Source organism: Pleurodeles waltl, chromosome 1_2 (genome assembly GCF_031143425.1).
Source record: "Pleurodeles waltl isolate 20211129_DDA chromosome 1_2, aPleWal1.hap1.20221129, whole genome shotgun sequence".
NCBI lineage: Eukaryota > Metazoa > Chordata > Amphibia > Caudata > Salamandridae > Pleurodeles > Pleurodeles waltl.
Genome location: NC_090437.1, coordinates 934,126,873 through 934,149,365, shown reverse-complemented (window position 1 = coordinate 934,149,365; position 22,493 = coordinate 934,126,873).

Genomic DNA, 22,493 nt, shown 5'->3' with positions numbered 1-22,493 from the left:
ATGTGTGCTGCATTCTACAGCACACATAGCGAAAGGAAAACTCTAATAATTATTGTTTATTTGCAGGAAGGTGTCCCATCCCTGTACTGTGGTGCAAGGGTGCCTGCATTGGCGCTAGGGAGTCATTGTTGCACTAGCACATGGAACAAGGATAGGAATGTGCCGTATGTATTAAATACAACACATTCCTGCCCTTTTATTTTGATGCAGCACAGCAAAAAGACTTTCTGCCCTCTTTCAAAACTTAGTAAAGGAGGCCCTGAGGCCACAAAACATCTATATGCGAGTAAGTGAGATCCAAAGAGTGATTCACAAAGCATATGTACTCATCAACAGTTCCACCAACTTCAGTCCTGAGGTAGTCGACAAGGTCACATTCCCTGCTTATCAAATCTGCCCAGCGATGCTTCAGTTGGTGGGTTGCCCGCTCCACCCGGAATAGCTGCCTCAGTCTTGACCCCTGTCTGACTCTGCCTTCCATGGCCACCATGTTGGGCAAGTACTGTGTCACTAGCCAAAGGAAATCTCCAAACTCCAGGGCATTCATACTCCCCATCCCTGACATGTCCCTTCCCAAACACACTGTGCACAACCCAAAAACCTAAAACTACCCCCAACTACACATATCCCAACTTTAATACCCTAAAGACATACACCAGAAAAACACAGTACAATACAATACAAAATGCAAATACAACAGACAATGAAGATGTGAGGGACACAATAGAGACAGCAGACATCACAAAACACCAACACTTCTTTCTCCAGCAACACCACAACATGACCTTTCTCAAGTACGCAATGGAGCCCATCTGGGATACACTGAGCGGCACGCCTCGGTTAAAGATTTCTTGAAGATTTGTCTCTTACCGGGCGAAGTCACAAGTTGAGGCCAACCCCTCTTCCGATGCACTGTGGGAGGCCTGGGTCAAAACTTCTACATTCTGAAGAAATCCTCCGACCGGGACAAAGTAAACTTTTTATATTCAGACGACCCTCTTCAGCAAGCCGAATTAGATGTAACATTGTCGAATTGCCTTTCCACAAGCCCCTGGTCAGATTCTGGAAGTCTGGGGCTCCAGAGCTTTTCAGTGGGTTGAACCTGCAAGTTAGGCCGGGTCGCGGTTGCTGTTGGCCAGCTTGACTCTCGCTGTTGAATTGGTCCACTTATAGAGCTTTTTTCCAAATTTGCTCTAAACTTCTGAATCTTCTTCAAGAAATACTTTTAAGGTCCTTCATGTGTCCACTACTCACCCCAAGGTTCCAGAAGCTCTGAGCTGTTCCTTGGGGGTTAGCACTTCAACTCCCAGAATGCATCTCATCCAAATCCTTAAATGGCCACTGTTCAGCTGGGCTGTTTGTGCAGGACTTGTTGCAGGGGACTCTGGTCTGCTCCTTTCTACCTGTAGCTCACAGGGAGTGCCTTCCTGGGGTTGTAGAAGTAAGGCAAAGTCCTTTTCTTGGTGAAGTCCAAATTGTGCAGCTGGTGCATTCCTTCTGAGTGCAGTGTCCAGGTGCAGGCCAGTAGTTCAACAGGGCAGTCCTTCTTCTTCTTATCTTTTTCCAGCAGGGATCTGAAGTATGAGGCAGCACTGCCATATTTATCCTTGTTCCTGGGGAGGCAAGTATGGGGTGCTCCTGTCCAATCATGTGCAGGCTCCACCCTCTTGAGAGGCCACTTCCTGGGAAGTGTGATAAAAATCAATCCCAGAGAGCAACATTCCTCCAAAATCCGAGATGACAAAAATTCAGTCTTAAAGGTTAGATCTGGCTGAGTCTACCCACTGGTGTGGCTACGTTTCCCTTTCCAGCCCTCTCTTAATCCTATCAGGGGGTAACTGGTTGTCTTGGGCTGCTGGAAATGGGTCAGGTCCAGTTGTTGTCTCAAATTTCCTTCCCTCCTTTGAATTCCAGTTTGGCTGTCCCCCACCCCCATCCTGGTATACCATCTGATGAGGCAGATCTCCTCCCACCAGATGCTTCCTTTGTTTCAGACGAAGCCATTTCACACTTCATCAAGGCAGCTTGGCTCAGAATGCCAGAGGGTGACCAATCAGAGAAGGGCAGTACAGGGCTAAAATTGGTAACTTTTTGCAAGAATTCTAAAGCTCTTTCCCTGTCAACGTTATATTAAATTCAACAGTGGCAACTTTCTTCATGTTATCTTATGAAGCCCTTTCACTACGATGGCAAAAAACAAATTTGACTATTTTTCCCTCACCAGAGATTATAAAATATCTATTATAAAGTCCTTGTTGATTGATACACTGCACCCAGCCCTGGGGGCAAATAGGGCATACCTTAGGGGTGACTTATATGTAGGGATAATGTAGCTTAGGACTCTGGGAGTAATTTTAATTGCAAAGTCAAATTTGGGATTAACTTTATCTTAAAAGCAGCCAGCAAGGCAGGCCTGCTTTTAAAACGACACTGGGCACCACAGCAGTGCACCTGTGGGCATACAATCTATACTGGGGCACCTAAACCTACATGCCCTATCATATACTAGGGACTTTCAGGTAGGTTGGTACAGCCAATTATAGTTAGCCTAATTTGCATTTATCATTTTAGTCAAAGAGCATATCCTGGGACTGGTTAGTAGTGCCCAGGGCACCATCAGAGTCAGGAAAACACCAGCATAAATAAAAAAAATAGGGGCAAAAGGCGAAGTGGCTTCTGCAATCATCCCAGTTTTCTCACAACCAATGTTTGTGATACTCAATAGATGTGACCATGAATATTGTCCCATGTCATGAAATCTGCATGGTGACTCAGACCCTAATTTGTCTCAGCTAGTCCATTACACTACAAGTACAAGAATCCTTTGTGATGGCAATTGCAAATTACAAACCCTCAGTCCCAAACAGTGACCTGTCACTTCTGGCTCATCCACTTAAGACCGGTGCCTGGCAATAAATATTGTCCCTCATTCATTTACCACTGCTGTTGGCATGTAGATGCAAAGGTGTGGTTATGTGACAGGCTACACATAATCTAATATCTTGGTCATGTCTGACTGCCTTTCCCTTGTGTTGCCACATACAGCAAGAGAACAATCATGCAATGGAGCACAGGTATCTGCACCATCAGGGAGGCAATGTCACAGAGCACAACAACCCATACCATCAGCACAAACAGGAACATAAATATGGCCAGGGGAGGGCATTATCTCCTACACTGTTACCAGTCAACTCATACTTATAGTAAATGGAATTCATAAACTGTGGCAAACCTGTGAAATGAATTTGGTAATTTTGTGTATCACATGTATCAACTAGTATGCTAATTGAACACATACATATGATAGTAGGCCCTGTGGCATTGTCTAGAAAGTAACAACCTGCAGTGACCTTTTCAACATGTATGGGTGTGACATCTGATCAGGCACCACACACTGGGCAGATGTCAGACACTGATAAGGATACATGAAAAAATACTTTACCAAATGTTTATGGTCCTAAACTATGATGTAAATGTCAACAGTATGTGGTGTGTGTCTAATGTCACTATTTTCACTCATCACCATATGCTCATAAATGGCTCATAACAGTATAACACACCATCCTGACATGTTGGCCAATGATAGGACAACCAAAAATGTATGTCTACAGTGCCTACCTAAGGGTTCATATTTTCCCTCATGTAGGTTGATTTTGCGTGGGTCAGTGCAGCACGTCTATATGTTACAGGTCAGTATACCTCAACGCATGAGGTGTAAGGTGTTTGTGCCCTCCCAGGTATACGTGTTTTTTTGTGTTCCAAAAAGAATGAAAGCAAAGGTGTTTCAGGCTGAGAAAGATTTATAATGTTCCAAGGAATTGAGTTTCAATGTTCAGCAGAGTTGCAGCCAACACGTGTTTCGCCCCATACTGCAAGTACGCCAGGGCTTTCTCAAGGCACGTATTATAAGGCAGAGGATTCTTCCGGCATTATTGCCACAATTGGTAAAGGAGATTGGGTAAAATTGGAGACTGACAAAATGTAGCATTCCGCCGCGTCCTTTGCTTTCATTCTTTTTGGAACACACCATTTATCTGCAACCATTACGTGCCAATTGTGAGGCTGAAAAATACTCTTTGTTGACTTTTGAATTTCTAACACTTTAAAATAAAAGTGTGCTGAACTGGACTTAAGTGACTTATTGCATATTTTGTGCTCTGAATTAGAAGTTACTTCAACTGTGGGATCTTACCATTTAGTAATACAGTGCTTTTGTTAGAGGAGGACTGGGGCCCGGGCCCTCCGGTTTCAAGTTCCCACAGCCCAGATATATCGGCATTCTACACAGGAAGTCATCCGTCTGGACCCTTTCTTTCCTTTGATGCAACAGCATATATATTATGGAGTTTGGTGTCTCTGATCTCACAATTTAAAAATACATCTTTTGGTGAAGTTGGCTTTTAGATTGTTAGTTTGTAAATGGTACTTTTAGAAAGTAGGCATTTTCTTGCTTTAACCATTCTGTGACTCTGTCTGTTTGTTGATTCACTGGCCTGGACAAGGCAGGATCTTGTGAACAACAGGGACTTTCCTTTGATGTTTGCCTACTTCAAAGGTAGAAAGCTGTATAAGTGTACCCAAAACCCCAGTATTAGACCTGACAGCCTTAGGGTGGTCACACCTACATTTTTGCCTGCCTCCCTCCACTTTTTGGACACTATTTTTGCTGGTTTTTAGACTGCGCACTTTACCACTGCTAACCAGTGCTAAAGTGCATATGCTCTCTCCCTTTAAACATGGTAACCATGGATCATACCAAATTGGACTATTTAATTTACTTATAAGTCCCTAGTAGAGTGCACTATATGTGCTCAGGGCCTGCAGCACTGATTGTGCTACCCACTTAAGTAGCTCCTTAACCTTGTCTCAAACCTGCCTATGTGTGCAGTTTCACTGTCAATTCGACTTGGCATTTAAAAGTTCTTGCCAAGCCTAAACCTCCCCATTTTCTACATATAAGACACTCCTAAGATATGCCCTAGGTAACAAATAGGGCAGGGTGCTTTGCAGGTAAAAGGCAGGACATGTAGCCGTGTAGTTTACATGTCCTGGTAGTGTAAAACTCCTAAATTTGTTTTTACACTGCTGTGAGGCCTGCTCCCTTCATAGGCTAACATTGTTGCTGCCCTCATACAGTGTTTAAGTGGTAGATGCTGATCTGAAAGGGGTAGGAAGGTCATATTTAGTATGGCCAGAATGGTAATAGAAAATCCTGCTGACTGGTGAAGTTAGATTTAATATTACTATGTTAGAAGTGCCACTTTTAGAAAGTGAGCATTTCTCAGCACTTAAATCTATCTGTGCCTTACAATCCACGTCTGGCTGGGTTTAGTTGACAGCTTCTTGTGTATTCACTCAGACACACCCCAAACACAGGATGCTCAGCCTCACTTGCATACATCTGCATTTTGAATGGGTCTTCTTGGGCTGAGAGGGTGGAGAGCCTGCTCTCACACAAAGGACTGCCACACCCCCTACTGGGACCCTGGCAGACAGGATTGAACTGAAAGGGGACATAGTGCACTTCTAAGCCACTCTTTGAAGTCTCCCCCACTACAAAGGCACATTTGGGTATAAATGCAGGGCCTCTGCCCTACCACTGCAGACATTTCCTGGAGAAGAAACCTGAACCAGAACCTGCACCCTGACAAGAAGAACTGCCTGGCTGCCTTAAGGACTCATCTGACTGCTTACTGAAGAGGACTGCTGCCTTGCTGTTGCCCTGGGGTCTTGCTGCTCTCTTGCTTTGCTGCAGAAGTGCTCTCCTAGGGCTTGGATAGAGCTTGCCTATTGTTCCCTAAAGTCTCAGAACCAAAAAGACTTCTCTCCTGCAGCTGAAATCCCCGTGCGTCAAAAATTCGACGCCCCGCCTGCCAAGAACGACGCACAGCCTGCTTGTGGTGAAAATTTAACCGCACACCGAATCCAGAACGACGCCGCCCGACTTCGCAACAGAAGATCAACAGCAACGTGACCGGAACTTCAACGCACAGCCCTACTGGATCGACGCAAGCCGACTCAGATCAACACCGCCCGACAGAACCGACGCAGCGCCCGCCATGCGGAAGAAAATTCCAGGCATCGCCTACCGGAATCGACGCAGCCGATGTGACTTTGCTTCGCAAGCCCCGGATTCCACGCATCGTCCATGGGGCATCTGGAGACCCTGCAACCCGAAGAGGATCCAAGTCTGTGCATGGGAAATCGACACAACATCTTCCCCCGCCTGGAAAATAATGACGCAAGTCCGTGTGCGAAGGGGCGAAACCGACGCACACTCACCGTTTTCCACACATCTCCTCCTCTGCGGTCCCTTGTGAGGATTTTTCAACGCAAACCAGGTGCTTTGCCCTGCAAGAGACACTTGTTGTTTCCAGGAGATCTTAAGACACTTTTTATTGCTTTTACAGTAATCTTTGAACTCTAAAGACACTGGATATCACTTTCAATAATATCCATACATTTGCTTATTTCAACTTTAATCGTTTTGACCTGCATTTATTCAGATAAATATTATATATTTTTCTAAACACTGTGTGGTGTATTTCTTTGGTGCTATATTGTGTTATTGTATGATTTATTGCACAAATACTTTACACATTGCCTTCTAAGTTAAGCCTGACTGCTCAGTGCCAAGCTACCAGAGGGTCAGCACAGGATAATTTGGAATGTGTGTGACTTACCCTGACTAGAGTGAGGGTCTTTGCTTGGACAGGGGGTAACCTGACTGCCAACCAAATACCCCATTTCTAACACCCAGATTTTAGATTTCTTCAAGATTACTTCTGGGATCAAGAGGAACCTCTCCCTAGAAGAAGAGCTGAGGAGAAGTGCTGCCTCTGACTGCGACTGTGCTTTGTTGGGCTATCCTACAGTTTCTGCTTCTGCCTGTGAAAGGGAACAAAGACTGGACTTTGTTGTGCATTCCTGCTTGAGAAGAGTCTCCAAGGGCTTGAACTGATGCCTTTTGTTTTGAAGTGTCAGGTTTTTCATCACTGTGCGGCCGGATTTCTCACGCATTATGGCTGGGCATCAAAGAGAACATAAACCTGCACGGACTTGAGGTGCACCACCAGTAAAACGATGTACGGCCTCACTTGCGAGTGATAAAACAATGTATCACTGACTTCTTCGAAGTACGCTCGCCCATGCGGCTTTATTTTAGACACAAATCACGAACTTTGTGTTACAACAACGTATCCATTGCTTTCTATGGAGTAAGACTCTTTTTATTTTGAAAAATTCATAGCTTGACTTTTGGTGTTGTTTGATTTAGATAAATATTGCCTATTTTTCTATACTGGTGTGGTGTCCATTTTGTAGCGTTTTCACTGTATTACTGTGTGTTTTGGTACAAATACTTTACACATTGCTCATGGGATAAAACTGCCTGCTCATGCCAAGCTACCAAAGGGGCAAGTGGGGGTTTACCAGGTGTGTTTCTCCTTTGCCCTGACTAGAGTGAGGGTACTTACTTGGACAGGGGGTAACCTGACTGCCAACCAATGACCCCATTTCTAACAGTCCCCATTGTTCAAGGAATGTCGCACAAGTGGAGAGTGAGGCAACACAGTGATTTGTTCAGCCTTGACTCAGTCAAGGAGGCCATTTCCAACAATGCAAAGTAGCTTGCTGTGGCCTCATAGACATGATTTACTGGTGTGTGCAGCTGGAGTTGCACTAAGAGTGGCCCTCTGGTGACATGAGGGGCTCATAAATATGTCCCCAAGTCCATTATGGAGAGATGGAGTCATAATCTGTTCCTATGTTCATGATTTGGGTATTTGCTAATAAAATTCTAGGAAACAACAGCTAATGTAATGATGTTGGTGAGGGGTGTACTGATACCAGCAGGTCTGCATTTTGAAAGTGTGGTAGTTGCTAGCAAAATGGGTGTAGAGGAGGGGGAAGTCTTGACATCTAGTGGTTGAACTGCAGAACGTGAAAAACTTAAAGGTTGGGGTTCAGCCCACCTTTTCCACTTGACCAAAATGTGGGATCCCAGAACAATGTTTATTTCACTTTCCCACCATGATCACAAATGAGTGAACCTCTGAATAGAGAACTGCAGTATGTGCGCTGTACATAACCGTATTCAGCGTCAGGTAAAATAGACCATGATGTTGTACACATACATTGGAAACACAGGCCAAAGGAAACGTGCACAGCAGAAATGGCTGACCTCACAGTCCAAAATTTGCAATGTTATCCTATTGGGGTTAGGGGTTTGGATTCGCGCAGGTTCACGATGACTTTGACACGCAGGGACGATGTGTGAGGAATCCGGTCTCCTAGTGTAAGAAAAACGCACTGTGTGGGGTTTGCATTGTTATCAGCAGCCGCAAGCAGGTGTTATGTAGTTTCTCCAGCCGCAATGTGTCGATCTTCCAGCCATGATGCAGGTGGAGCGTCGCTTTTTGCCACAAAGCGGGTGGCACGTAATTTTTCAGCCACGTTGCAGGTGGTGCTTTGAAAATTTCCCTGCACAGTGTTCTGTGCATGGATTTCAGTCCTTGTTCTGTCAATTTCGACTTCCAAGGGCCCAGGGACTGAAAAGGACACCACACTGCAGGGCAGGAGTCTCTGCAGAAAGTCCAGGTGCTGGCCGAGGAAGTCTTTGATGGCCCTCAGACTTCAAAACAGGAGGCAAGCTCATTCCAAGCCCTTGGAAATTCTCCACAAGCCGTAACATAGCACAACGTCCAGTCTTTGTCCTCTTTCAGGCAGAAGCAGCAACTGCAGGCCATCCCAGCAAGGCACAGTCACAGGCAAGGGGGCAGTACTCCTCCTATGGCTCTTCTCCAGAGGTTACTCTTGGTTCCAAAAGTAATCTGAAAATATGGGGTTTTCGGTCTGCCACTTATACCCCTTTCTGCCTTTAAAGCAGGCAAACTTTAAAGGAAAGTTGTTGTTGTTCACAAGACCCTGCCTTGCCCAGGCCTGGCTTCACGCTCACACCAGTGTGCTGGTGTCTGCATTGTGTGAGGGTAGGCATAGCCCATTCAGGTGTAAGTGACCAATCCTCCCTGTTCTCCAACCCAGATGGACCATCAGTATATGCAGACTACACCCTAGCTCCCTTTGTGTCACTGTATAGAGAGGATTCATAAACAGCCTAACTGTCAATCTGATCCAGACAGGGAGTCAGCAAACAGGCAGAGTCATAGAATGGTTAAAGCAAGAAAATGCTTACTTTCTAAAAGTGACATTTTCAAACTAACAATCTAAAAGCCAACTTCGCCAAAATATATATTTTTAAATTGTGAGTTCAGAGACACCAAACTCCATATTTTATCTGCTCTCAAAGGGAATCCGAACTTTAAAAATATTTAAAGGCAGCCCCTATTTTAACCTATAAGATTCATAGGCCTTGCCGAAGTGAAAAACGAATTTGGAAGTATTTCACTGTTAGGACATGACAAAAACACCAGTACATGCCCCACCTTAAATATACACTGCACCCTGCCCATGAGGCTACGTAGGGCCTAACTTAGGGGTGTCTTATATGTATTAAAAGAGAAGGTTTGGCCTTGACAAGTGGGTACACTTGCCAGGTTGAATTGTCAGGTTAAAACTGCACACACAGACACTGCAGTGGCAGGTCTGAGCCATGTTTACAGAGCTACTCATGTGGATGGCACAACCGGTGCTGTAGGCCACTAGTTTGATTTACAAACCATGGACACCTCTAGTGAATTTTACTAGGGACTTACTAGTAAATCAAAGATTTCAATCATGGAAAAGCCAATTACACATACCGTTTGCACAGGGAGCACTTGCACTTTAGCACTGGTCAGCAGTGGTAAAGTGCACAGAGTACCACAAACAGCAAAAACAGAACAAGTGACTACTGGATTTGAGCTGCAGAATCACATGCACTGTGGAGACTGAGTCTGAACCCACACCAGGTGACACCTGTCGGCCTAATCCGGGTTTTGCTCCGGCTAACTAGCAGTGCCTCATCTCCACCCAGGAGCAGGGATGATTGGGCAGCCGAGTACATGACACAATTGACTCCTCAGGGAAATAATGGTCACTCAGATCGCATCCTTTCTCTCAGTTACATTAGTCTCACATATACAAGGACAATCAGAGGCAGAATAGAATTCAATAAGATTTTATTGAAATAACTGCAGCTTAGATAATAAAGCATGTACTGCAATTATGAGGACGACGAAGCATGACAGGATTAAAATTGTGACAAGGCGAGTAAAGCCTAAAAATAACACTACCATATTGTCACCAGAGTCGTTAAAATAATTCCTGCCTAGGCTATGTTAGAGCACAGCATGTTAAGCTCTAATTCTGCCCCTCAGGCTCCCCTGGGAAGACTCATCCCTCATACCTGAGCAAGAGGCCTGTAGTCTACATAGGAAGCTGCAGCAAAGCACTCAGTAGTCAGCATACAGTCGTAGTCATCTGGCTGGAATCTCCCTCTAACGTACATGGGTCAAAGTAGTGTTTTTATAATAAAACAGCTGATGTTCCAAGAAAGGATCCCTATGTAAGAGTGTGTATGTTTCTATGAACACTAGAGACAAAGTGTTAACACATTTGCCGGCAACCTATCTTACTGCAGCCTTAAGAAAAGCACAGAGTGAAAGAAATGTCTTGTTTAAGAACGCAGTGCAGCCTAGGCAAAGAACAGCTAGATAGAGCAAATAAAACAAGACCGCAAATGTGGCTATTGTTAAAATAATAAAACAAAACTGAATAAAATAGGTCTAGGTTAAAGTGCACAGCAGCAGGCCAGTTTGCTAAAATAACATGTATGCAGCTATAACTAAAATGGCTACACAACAACATAAAAATCAAAAACACCAAAAAGACTATACTCCCTTAGGACATAAGTAATACACAAATTATATACACTAGTATGCAGAAATAGGCATAAACATATTTAGAAAACAGTGCAATTAGTGAAAATCACAATAGTTAGAAATGGGCCTGGGGAAACACAAACCATATACTAAGAAAGTGTAATGCGAATGTCGGTTTCTCAGGCAAGTGTAGTGTATAGAGGGGAGCTTAGAGTACTAGAAAACCCAAAAGGTAAATACTAGAACCCACCCCAGTTACCAGGAAAGCAGGAGTAAACACAGTAACTTTCCCAGAATACACACAGAAACAAAAAGGAGAATTATTCAAGAACCAGAAGAGACTGCAAGACACCAACAGTGGATTCCTGGACCTGAGGACCTGTGGAAGAAGGGGACCAAGTCCAAGAAGCACAGAGGAGTCCAGGGAGAACAGGAGCTCCTGCTAACCCGGATGAAGGTGCAAAAGAAGAACCACAGGTGAGGAAGAACAGTCTGTACTGCACTCAAGAAGAAGGAGTCGGGTTCCTAGTTGGTGCAAATGATGTCCTACTCCGGAGGAAAGATTGCAGTCTGATTTGTGTCACTGAAGCCATCCAACAAGCCTTGGCACACGCACAGCTAGCGGTTAGTGTAAATTGGCACTGCCCAGGACCAGGATGGACCAGGTGGACTCTACCCAGGAAGAGGGGGAGTCAGAGGGGGCTCTCAGCAACTCAGAGAGCCAAGAGAACACCAGGCAGCATGCACAGGAGTGCCACAGCATGGGGACAAGGAAGGTTCAAAAGAGGACCACGCACCATGAGAGAAAGAATACCACGCCCCCGGAGAACCATTCATGAACTGTGCATCGGAGGATAGAATGCTGGGGGCTGCGGCTGCAAGATGCATAAATAACTTTGTGGAAGGATGCCAACAAGCCATGGCAACCGCAAAACACGCAGTGCATGGGGGCACTGTCTTGCGTGGGGAGGCAATCTCTTACCTCCACCAAAGTTGGACAGTAGGATGTCAGGTCCATTGTGACCACTTCAGTCTACCACCAGTGATGCAGGATCCACACAGCTTAGAAGGAGAGGGGATCCACACAACTAGTCGTCATTGCAGTAGATGCCTGCAGAAGCAGGGGAGTGACTCCTTCACCCCAAGGAAGATTCCTTCGCTCTTCTGATACAGGTTGAAGATGGTCTGTCTTCAGAGGATACACAACAGTTGCAGTTGCTGGCAGGAGCTGAAGGTACAATGTTGCACAAGCCGTCTTGCTTCTTTGTTGCAGTTTGTAGAGTTCCTGGAGGGTCCAGATGCAGTTTCTTCAGTGAGAAGTCGAAGTGTAAGATGCAGAGGATTTCAGCTGGAGTCTTGCAATTTGAATCTGAAGAACCACCCAAAAGAGAGACCCTAAATAACCCTGAAAGGAGGATTGGTCAGCAAAACAGGTAAGCACCTATCAGGGGAAGGATCTGCTGTCACCTGCTAGCACTGGCCACTCAGATTCTCCCAGAGTTCCCTGCCAACCTTGAATCCAAGATAGCAAAACCCAGGGACCCTCTGAAGGAGCTCTGAGCACCACCCCTGGGGTGATGATGGACAGGGAAGTGGTCACTCCCCTTAGCTTTTTCCAGTTTCACAAGAGAGCAGGGACAGGGGGTCCCAGAACAGGAGTAGACTGGATTGTGCAAGGAGGGCACCAAATGTGCCCTTCAAAGCATTTTCAGTGGCTTGGGAGCCTAACGCTCCCAAGCCTTTAACACCTATTTCCAAAGGGAGGGGTTGTAACACTCATCTCCCAAAGGAAATCCTGTGTTCTGCCTTTCTGAGCTTGAGCTGCTCAAGCAACAGGAGGGCAGAAACCTGTCTGAGAGGTGGCAGCAGATGGGGCTGCCTGGAAAACCTCAGAAGGCTGTAATCGCAGTACTGGGGGTCCACTAAGGAGCCCCCAGAGTACATGGGATCATACAACCAATGCTTGCTAAAGCATGGGGTATGATTCCTACATGTTTGATACCAAGCATGCCTATGTTTGGAGTTACCATTATGTAGCTGGACATAGGTAGTGACCTATTTCCATTACAAGCGTAAAATGGCGTCTCTGCACTCACAAAGCCTGGGAAAATTGGCCTGGAGGTCGTGGGGGAATCTCTGCTAGTGCAGGGGTGTCCTCACACACAGGTACTCTGCATCCTGCCCTCTGGGCTGGAGTGCCTGCTATAGGGGTGACTTATAAGTTACCTGGTGCAGTGTAAATGGCAATGAAAAAGTTCTTGCACCTTTTCACACAGTCTGCATTGGCAGTCCTGCAGAAGCCTTTGCATGAGCTCCCTATGGGTGGCAAAATATATGTTGCAACCCATAGGGAACCCCTGGAACCCCAATGCCCTGGGTACCTAGGTACGATATACTCAGTACTTATAAGGGGGCACCAGTATGCCAATTGTGAATGGAATACTTTGTTACCAGTATCCCACAACCAATTTCAGAAGGAGAGAGCATAACTACTGGGTTCCTGATTTAACAGGGTCTCAGTAGACACAGTCAAACACACTGACAAACAGGCCAAACGTGGGGGTAACCAATCTAGAAAGAGGCTACTTTCCTACAGCTGTAGGCCATTTATGTATCAACAACGTAGGTGAGACATGTTCATCATTAGAACCATCAGTGTGCAGTTGTGTCATGTGGAAGGCATAGCTAAACAATTCCACATGTAAACTTCCATACTTTAGTTTCAGCATAGACAATGAACTACACAACACATTTTCTTACTTTTCTATTTTTTATATAAACATTATGGTAATCTAAAAAAAGCCATCAATTGGTAAGGGATAAATGAAATCAAGTAATACTCTTCATGGAGTAGGGGCAGGGAACATGGAGGGGGTTGGACAAAAACAAAACATGTCAGGACACATCAGGGAAATCAGTCTATGTGCAAGGGGCAAAGGAAAAGTCCAGTCAAAGTGTCATGTCCAGTCAAATGTCATTCTAGTCATCCTCCTTCTCAGTGACTGTCAAATCCGCTGCAGTGGTGGATTCTTGTTGGCTGGCCTTTGGAGGACCTGACACCCCACAGGTCCGAGACACATGGGGGATATGAGATTTAGGGGGGAAACACAGTGGGAGGATGTACAGGGAGACACATGGAGGTCGTATGTGAGGGATGCAGGGACAGGGCAACCATAATTGCTGCACACAAGGAAGTGAGGGTGGCATTGATGGCAATGAAGCCACAAGCACTCTCCTCTCAGCACCTATTCAGTTCCTCAAGGATCTACTGTAGGAGCCAAGAGAAGAGGCCCTGCTCCCCCTTAAATGCTACCATCCCTTCCTGGGATGCTGTCACAGGGGTGACAACACAGGTAGGGGATTGGGTGCAACATGAGGGATGTGGGATGTTGTAGACATGTGTGCTCCTCGTGGGACAGAGGCAGGCACTTGGAGGGAGACTGGTGGCACCTGGGTGCCCAGAGGGACTGAGGCACCATGTGGTAGGGAGGGGTCTGAGGCAGACCCCTTTGTTGAAATATTCCCCTCTGGGGATTGCTCTGGCAGGTCCTGTTCTCCACTTTCCTGGGGAGAGGTGACATCCCCCCTGCCACAGGTGTCCAGGTCAAGGTCCCCCCCTACAGTTTCTACAGCCTCTACCCAGTCATTGTCTGCTGAGTCCATCCGGCTGGGCACACTCCCCCCACCTGCGGATGTTTCTTGTCCCTCTTCCTCCTCTTCTTCCATAGATAAAAAGGCCGTGCCTGCTGATGTCCACAGGAAGCTCTTCTTGGTCCCTGGTCCTCTCCCTGGTCTTCTTGGTCAGCCAGGTCCAAATTTGGTGTCCAAATCAAGGCAAGGTACATAAGTACAAGAAGCAAATGCTCACATTGTTCTCCTTTGATCTTACTGACACATTCCAGATGACTTTGATCCCAAATGTATGTGTACTATTACTGAGATGTCCAGATACAACTCATGTGTCTCATCCGTCTCATTTGTGGGTGGTATACTGTTCTGTAGTGACAAAGCCTAACCTTAAGCAAGATTTCAATATCTAGGCCATATTCCCAATGGCCATAAAAGCTGTATGTGTGAAAGACAGGACAGAAGTTCAAATTTACCTGAGTAATTTGGGCCAAGGGTTTCTTGTCCTTGCTGCCTAATTATCTTCACAAATCAGTCTACAAGTGGAGATGGGACACAGTATAGATAGAGATGTCTCCCCCGAAGCATGTGTCTATGATCACCCTGTCAAATGCAGACTTGATAGTTTCAAACTATTGCATCTGATCTGCTGTGTAGCGTGGTCTGCTTCCACATAATGCCTGAATGAGTGTACAAGTAAAAGCCAGTCTTTGGTTCTGAGCTTTGCTAAGCTGTGAGTGCATGTATTGGAGGATCCCTGAAACTATCAGCCAGTTTACATGGAATGTGCTGCCTCATGGTGCTGTACACCAGTTGGCACGTGTGCAAAGTTGGCTCAGCTAGCTAGATGTTACATAAAACATATGAGCCACTGTTGTGAAAACAAGCAATTGTTTAACCTTGGAAATGTTGGAACCATTTAATGTGAGCCAAGTATTCCAAAGATAGCCATTACTCCAAGATACATGAAATAATACTTAATACTGATGTAACACACAACAAAAAATGCATGGTATAGCATCTGACACAAGACATTTAACCTCTTGACCCCACACTGGACAGTGTCTGCACCATCCCAGCAGTGATAAGGCACTTGCTTCACCAGTCATGGTGCTGGCATTGCATTTCTTCACATAGATACTAGAGTCATGACTATTTCCTCTATAGTGTTCAGGCTACTACAAGTTCCAGGATGAACTGGCAGTGCTTCCAATGTGATCCCATGGGGCATTGACCTTATGACTGCTGCAGCAATTTCGCTTATTGTGTACATGGTAACATGTGATACATGCTGTTTCAGCTCAGTTACCACTCACACCATGGTACCAGACACCGTGTGTAACCCATGCCCATACCAGATTTCTGCTGCTTGAGACCTCCCCAAGTCAAATCATGGTATGACTCAAGAGTCATCCACATAGTATCTGCATGGGAACACAGACCAACACCTACAGTCTATGGGCCCGATTCACAAAGGTAAACTTCCACTGTTGATCTAAGTTTATACCAAAAGTGTAAGTTACAAAATTCAGGTATTCATAAAGGGAAGTTATGATTAGCATCTTTATGTCCGCACTTGGGTGGATCATCCGCACTCAGGACAGATCAACCGCAATCGGATGGATCATCCACAGTCAGGCCGGATGAGGCAAAAATGCATAATGACAGACCTGTGTAAGTGCCTACCATCCTCCACCCAGATGTAGCTGAAACTCCTCAGCCCACAGCCAATCCCAGCCTTGCTGTACACATAAAAACAAAGCTGCTACAAACGAATCCCTTTCAGACCTTTCAACATGTTGCTGAATGTGTTTGTTGGTTTGCCCCTTGCTATGCAACAGGATTATTTGAGGAGAAGGAGGAGGAGAAGAGTAGAGAGGACCTTCAGACAAAGGATAAACCTCTTTGGGATGTCCAGCCAAGATGTCATGGCCAGATGCTATTCCCCCCCTGATATCATCTTGGAGATGGTTTTTGAGTGGATCCAGGATTTGACTCTGTGACCTGCTGCTCCCACACCATCCCTGCCTATGTCAGGATCCTATCACCTTTCCATTTCTTTGCTACAAGGTAATTCCAGAAGGTTTCCAGTGACCTTGTGGGCATCTCCCAGGCAACCCAGTCCCAATGCTGGTGCTGAGCTGAATCAATAGCTGAGCCTATTACTGCATGCAAATGTCCCATACACTGGCCAGAAGGCAAAGGGTAGATAGGGATTATTACCTTATCTCTAGCTTCCCACGCGTGCTGGTTGCAATTGATTGCACTTATGTGGCTCTTCAGCCACCTTGCCACAATGCACACATCTTCTGCAACAGACACCGCTGGTACTCCATCAACATGAAAGGTGTCCGTGATGCCAGTGGTAGCTCCATTGATTTGTAGGCAGTGCTCCAGGCAGTACCCTTGTAATCCACAGGTCACCTCGTGCCTGGCGGGTGGCAGCAGGAGAAATTGGCAACATGTGGCTACTGGGTAAGTACCAAGCACCTCACAAGTATGATAGGTATAATTGAGTCTGTACATGTGCACAAACATTAGACAAAACTAATCCTCATGCCACATGTACCATTTCATACAGCATGTACTGCATGAGGGGCTTTTACAAATATCACTCTATTTCATTCCTCAGGTGATGCTGCATATGCACTCTCCCCTTATCTTTTCACACCATACAGATGTGCAATGACTACACCTCAGCAGAAGTACAGAAGGGCACCCCTATGTACATGACCCATCAATGAGTGCAGTTTTGGGCTCCCGAAGTCAAAATTCCGATGTCTTGACCATACGGGGGGTGCTGTTGTACTCCCCTCAAATTGTATGCAAGAATATAGTAGCCTATTGTGTTTGCACAATATAGCATTAAATCATGGCTTACACATATCTCTGGACCCTTAGCTATGTCTGAAAACATGCCATTGTAAAAAGCAGAGAGCAGGGCATGCAGGTGCATGACCAGCTTGTTGACAATTTCTTCACCTGAGCAACAAGTTGAGTCACGGCCTTAATGTGGTTTTCAGTATGTGCTCAATGATGATTGGTGGACTCTTAACACTCCAAATATGTCACGCTGAGACTGATTTGTAAGCCATACATGATTTCTGTTTACAACAACTGTTTTCAAGAGTCTTTTCAAGATTGGCCATGCATTACATCATGTGCACATGTCATGGACTAGCGGGGACAATGTCTCTTAGGACCTTCTTTACTCTGGGGAACAAATGTCTGCACGAGTGAGACCTCCCTGGACAGTGTCACAAGAGGGCTGTGCTTCACAAAGGGCCCCCTCCATTGAGGTGCAGGTGCCACATCAGAGGGTTGAGTACATGTAACCAAGGGGTAATTCCTGCTATGAGATTTCACAGTGTAGTGATTGTACACCCCATGTGCTATTCTTGAGGGGCCTCTGCATCTAGTGCGTAGGTCATGGGCTTGTCCTGACAGGCTAGAGGGTGTATTGGGCTTTTGTTAGGGGGGCTGGAGATGAGGGGGGAGGTCTCATTACTGTGTTTTTTGTTCAGAACTGGCATGGCAATATGGGCCCCTATTTTAAAAGCAGCAATCCTGCATGATCCACACACTTGAGTTTACTGTTTCTGTGTTGGGGGCTCGTTTGACAAACTTGCCAGTGCTGCTACTGCTTCCAAGTCTTGCTCTGTACTTCTAGCCCTTGGTGTACTTGGCACTATGGGTCTCATTATAAGTTTGGCAGGCAATGGCCTGTGCCCCGCCGGACTTATTTTGAGTTCCCAGCCAGCCAAGAGGGGAGCATGGCCACCTAATAGAGCCAGCTGCAATGTGGTGGTGTGGCGGGTACAGCAACACCTGTTGCACATTCCACTGCCCATAATTTGGGCAGTGGAATGCGTCATGGGGCTGTGCATGGGGGCCCCTGCACTGCCCATGTCAGGTGAATGGGCAGTGCAGGGGTCCCCCGGGGACACCCGAGTCCCGCATTCTTCCAGCGTGTCCATGGCGGTGTAAACTGCCATTGACAGGCTGGCAGAATGGGGACTTGTAATCCCCAGGGCAGAGCTGCCCTGACGGATTACAACTACCGGGACTGCCAGGCTGCAGGTTGCAGGCTGGTGGAAGCCTGGCGGAGTCGGTGGTTGGACCATGGCAGCTCCGCTACAGTTGTAATGCCGCGGTCGGACCTCGGTGGTTCGACCGTGACCATGAATTAGTCCCTATGTGTCCAGGAATTGGTATTACTACCTGCACCTAATTTGGTGATACAGTACAGTCTTCTTAGATATAAGTAAGATATTTGGACCACATGTACCATAATGCAATGTAAAGGGCCACACTGTCCTGGGAAATGCTGTAGAGTAGAGTGCAGCTCCAAAACCTTCCCTTCCTTCCTTAATATTCTTGACCTCAATACACATTTGCAGATGTCACAGTTGTCATAATTTATTTTTATTCCGTTCTGATATCAGATTCTACACCCCATATGCGGAGCATACCCCCATATGCGGATCCTATGCTCCACAAACAGAGCGCATGCTCTGGGTGTAGATAATCCACCCTCGGGGTGTAGAATCCAGAGATGGGCTGGAACCCAATGATATTCAACAGGAAATGACACAGAGGAAATGCAAATCAGGAAGTTCATGACAGGAAGTGACAGACAGCCATTTTCTAGTCATTCTGAGTCATCCTCACCTACAAACAGGATCCTCTGCCATCCTGCTACTATGTTCACCCTTACTGCCCCCGACATGGCTGAGGGAGAGGAGGAGTGTGCACCCCCCTTCAGTGAGGCTGAATTTGACATTTTAACTAGGGGGTGCTAGACAATTACCCTCCCCTTTATGGGGCCCCGAAGACCAGCTGAGCAATGCAGCACATGCCTGACTTTGGGAAGAGATTGTGCAGTGCTGCATTGCAGTGGGCGCCTGCTACCTGCAGACCAGGACAAGCCACAGGAGCTGGGAGGACCTGAAACGTTGGGACCGACTGAGGGCCAGCCCCATGTGCACTGGCTCGGTCACACACCACTGTACAGGAGGGTCCTGAGAACAATCTGGCTGACCCTCCATGCCCAGCTGGCTTCTTTTCAAATAAAATTAACCTCACATTCAACTTTGGAATTAAAAATACTTCCAAAGTCTCAAACTACCTTATTTTTATATATGTCACCCTCAGGTCTGCCTCAAGGGTTGGGGCAATGTAAATAGAAGAAAGGACTTTATACAAAATGTTTTATAAGCCCTAGTGAGGGAAAAATGTCCAAGTTAATTTTTTTCCCATACTAATACTAATACTGGGAGTCTTTTTTAAAAATAATAAAGTCTAATTTCCACTAGACAAGAGTTAGATGTGTCATGTTTCATATCAAATTAAAGGGTAGAATGTTGGATTTATTATAACTAGTACAGAGAGAGAGAGTTTTACAACTCTTTCTGAAAGTTTCCAAAATCAGCCCTGGAGTTCCTTTTCCTGATTGGTCAGACTCTGGCAGCCTGAGCCAAGCTACCTTAATGAGGTGTGAAATGGGCTCGGCTGAAACAAAGGAAGCATCTGGTAGGAGGAGAACTGCTGCAGCAGATGGCAGAGCAGGAAGTGGGATAAAGTAGCCAAACTGGGTTTCAAAGGAGGGAAAGCCACCTGGGACAGAAACTTGACCTCCCCCATTTCTTGCTCCTCCAGCAAGATGGGAGCCCCACTAAATAGATTAGAAGAGGGGTTGGAAGGTGTGTGTTGGGGAAACTCAGCCACACCACTGGGTGGGCTCAGCCAGACGTAACCTCCAAGGAGAAATGTTCTCCATCTTGCATTTTTAAACAATGTTGCTTTCTGGGGTTGATTTTTGTCACACTTTGCAGGAAATTGTCACCCCAGAAGATAACACCCTGCACCCCATTGGTTAGAGGTGCCCCCATGCTTGCAAAGCCAGGAGCAAGGATAAATATGGTTTAGCTGCCCAGAAATTCAGAACCCTGCTGGAAGAAAATACTGGAGAAGAAAGACTGCCCTGCTGAACCACTGGTGTGCACCTGAAGGACTGCACCTACAAGGACTACACCAGCTGCACACTCCGGCTTCACTGAAAAAAACACTTTGCCTTGCTTCTACAGCACCAGGAGTGGACTCCTTGTAAGCAACCAGTACAAAGGAGCTGACCAGAGTCCCCTGCATCAAGTTCTACAAGAAGAGCCCAGCTGACCTGCGTCCAGTGGCTATTTGAGGATTCTGACCAGCTACATTTTTGGACCTGTAGTCCTAACTTCCAAGGAGTAACTCAGAACTTCTGGAACCTTGGATCAAGTTTGCAGACACATCAAGGACCGTAAAGAACTTCTGAAAGAAGATCCAAATGTTTGGAGAGGTTCTGAGCAACTATGTGAAAACGCTTCATAAGGTGACCGACCCGTCAACAAGAGTCAAGATGGTGACGTCGAACTGCGACCCCGCCTGAATTTCTGGTACTTCACACTGAAGCGCCAGAACTGTTCCCCCTCAACGAGACTACCAAGAGTTGACCTGGACTTCCTACTGAACCAAGCCGACAACATTGCATCACAAGCCGGCCTGAAGAGGAGCCTCGATCGATGAGAGAAAAAGCTCCAAAAAGAGATTAAGGGACTAATTATGAGTTTGGAGGTCGACCTTCTGGACCGGCAAAGCGGGGCTCCCAAAACAACCACTGCTTCAACTGGCTACAGAGCACTGTATTACAATGTATGCAAGCTGTCTGCCAAACCAAATGGCTGCTCGCCAGCTGAGCAGCGGCCTGCAATCTTGGTGTTGCATACTTCGTGGTCATCATGGCCTTGTGGAACCGTCAAGCCAATTACAGTAACACAGTCTACGTGACAGTCTCCTTGCAGTGGTCAGCTGATGACAGTCATCTGCTGTGGTACGCATTCAGCAAAGCAACAGACAAGTGCCCATTGGCTAGATTAAAAAAACACACAGCTGACAGACATTGGCTCTGTAAATACATCTGCAACTCACAGTAGAAAACACACCCTTTACCAGGCTGTCAGAAATGTGGTCTCTAGTTGGCAGAGGTATTCACCTTTGTCCAAATAGGGATCGCAATCCTAGTCAGGGTAAGTCACACACAATCCAAATTATCCTGTGCCCACCCTCTGGTAGCTTGGCACTGAGCAGTCAGGCTGAACTTAGAAGGCAATGTGCAAAGTATTTGTGCAATAAACCATACCGTAACACATTGACAACACCACAAAATACACCACAAGGTTTAGAGAAATATATGATATTTATCTGATAAAATTAAGGTCAAAACGATAAAGATTCAATAAGCACAAGTTGAGATATCACTTTTGCAAGATTAAAAAGAGTCTTAAATCTTAGAAATCAACAATTGTCTCTTGGTTTCACAAAGTACCTGGTTTGCGTCAAAAATAACACTCACGGAGACTGCAGATGAGGAGATGTGTGAAAAATAGTGCATGCGTCAGAATTTCCACATGTGGCACAGACGATGCGTTGTTTCTTTCCATGCTGCAAGGGGCTTTGCATCGATTTCTGGTGTGCAGTCTTGGTTCCTCATTGCGATGCGGGTGAGATATAAGCTTGTCAATGTGTATGGTGGTACAGAACATCACATGTATCAATCCCCATCACAAGGCATATGTTGAAATGGGGTCTGTAGGTGTTTCAGTATCAAAAGAGCATCCGATGACCCATGGTATGAGTCTTTATGTTTATGTATGGGCTAACGTAACTGCAGTGCTGCAACAGATAAGTAAGACTAAACCTTTGTCAAGTGTTGGGGAGTCAGCAAATGACATGACTACAACTGGCAGAAGGCCTTTTTTCAGTAACACAAACCAACAGCCCCCCGGTGCTTGTTCAAATACACCTGTGTGTCATCTCTCAAATGATGTACCCTCCCATGGGAGTGAGCAATTTACATATCATGCTCAACTCCAAGACATGTCTGTCTACCTAGTTGACCCTTGCCCTGGTATCACAAAATAAAACTATTGAGGACATTAATGACACCTTAACTAGTTTCTACATCAAGTGTTCTTAAAACATTAAGCTGCTACATCAGATTATTAGTGG